The sequence below is a fragment of the Saccopteryx bilineata genome, chromosome 1 (genome assembly GCF_036850765.1).
Source record: "Saccopteryx bilineata isolate mSacBil1 chromosome 1, mSacBil1_pri_phased_curated, whole genome shotgun sequence".
Lineage (NCBI taxonomy): Eukaryota > Metazoa > Chordata > Mammalia > Chiroptera > Emballonuridae > Saccopteryx > Saccopteryx bilineata.
The window spans coordinates 153,588,553-153,590,440 of NC_089490.1; the positions used below are offsets into that span (position 1 = coordinate 153,588,553).

The window sequence follows — 1,888 nt, forward strand, 5'->3', positions numbered from 1 at the left end:
CGCCCACATTCCATACGGGAGGAAGAGGGGCAGCACCAGCATCAGCCCTCACTGTCCCTTTCATGAGGAAATAAAATACTTCTCTATAATTTCCCAGCCATCTGTCTCGTTGCCCAGAACCATGTCACATGACAACGCATAGCTGTAAGGGAGTTTGGGAAGGCAAGTATTTTGAAGCCCTTAAAGTAGAGGAAGAGAATGAGGCAGAAGCACTTAGGGATATCTTTTGGGTTTTTCTGCTATAGCATCTACCCTGGTTAGCTGCGAAAAACCTTTTCTATGAGAAAGAGGATCTTTACGGTTAAGCATTGCTTTGTGAGGGTTGGCGTGGTTTGTGAGTGCAGTGTCCGCAACACCTGGCCCTTTACCATGAGCATCCTGGCCTTCATCGACATCAGTGAGGATGATCAGGCTGCTGAGCTTCCAGCTTACCTGAAATCTAAAGGAGCTGAAATTTCAGAAGAGAACTCAGAAGGTGGACTTCAGGTAGATGTAGCTCAAATTATTAAAGCCTGTGATGTATGTCTTAAGGAAGATGATAAAGATGTTCAAAGTGTGATGGACAGCATGGTATCCCTGCTATTGATTCTGGAACTGGAAAAGCAAGAAGCTCTGATTGAAAACCTCTGTGAAAAGCTGGTCAAATTTCCGGAAGGTGAACACCCCTCTCTGAGACTGCAGTTGCTAAGCAACCTTTTCCATGGCATGGATAAGAATACTCCTGTAAGATACACGGTGTACTGCAGCCTCATTAAAGTGGCGGTGTCTTGTGGAGCCATCCAGTACATTCCAACTGAGCTGGATCAGGTTAGAAAATGGATTTCTGACTGGAACCCCACCACTGAAAAAACAACAACAACACCCTTTTAAGGCTACTTAATGAGGCACTTGTGGATTGCAAGAAAAGTGATGCAGCTTCAAAAGTTATGGTCGAATTGTTAGGAAGTTACACGGAGGACAGGCTCGAGTTGATGCCCACAGGTGTATCGTGTGAGCTTTGATAGACCCAAATGCATTTCTTTTTGGCCATCTTCTTACTTTAAAACCCATCAAGTTTTTGGAAGGAGAGCTTATTCATGATCTTTTAACCATTTTTGTGAGTGCTAAATTGGCATCATATGTCAAGTTTTATCAGAATAATGACTTCATAGATTCACTTGGATTATTACATGAACAGAATATGGTAAAAATGAGACTACTAACTTTTATGGGAATGGCAGTAGAAAATAAAGAAATTTCTTTTGATACAATGCAACAGGAACTTCAGATTGGAGCTGATGATGTTGAAGCATTTGTTATTGATGCGGTGAAAACAAAAATGGTCTACTGCAAAATTGATCAGACCCAGAGAAAAGTAATTGTCAGTCATAGCACACACCGGACATTTGGAAAACAGCAGTGGCAGCAACTGTATGACACACTTAATGCCTGGAAACAAAACCTGAACAAAGTGAAAAACAGCCTTTTGAGATTTTCCGATACCTGAATTTTTACACTATAAATTTTCTCTTGAGGAAAAGTATCTAAATAATAGTAAAACATTATAAACTGGGGAAAAAAAGCATTGCTTTGTGAGCTGCAAGGAGCCTGGGGGAAGTGGGGGCAGTCAGTAGTGAAGGACTATCACCCTGGGGGACAACCAGGAGGAGCCACTGCTACACAAACACCAGGGTGTTCATAAACTACAAATTCTGCACAACTTTACTCAGCAAGAGTGGCCAGCACCTGTGAGTTCCCTTCCGGGTACACAGCAATGGAAAAAATGATGATTACGGCAACAGGCCCATCACTCTCTTCAGCTGAGGAACAAGCTGGGCAGCACACAAGACTTCACTCTTAGTGTGCTGAAGGATGCAGGTGTTCCTGGAAAAAGGCGCTCACACCCAAT

General features: G+C 42.8%; 1 pseudogene; it reads left to right on the forward strand.

Annotated features, from left to right (window-relative positions):
- The first annotated feature begins 346 nt into the window (after window positions 1-346).
- Window positions 347-1,505, forward strand: LOC136320196 (eukaryotic translation initiation factor 3 subunit M pseudogene; annotated as a pseudogene).
- Window positions 1,506-1,888: the final 383 nt, after the last annotated feature.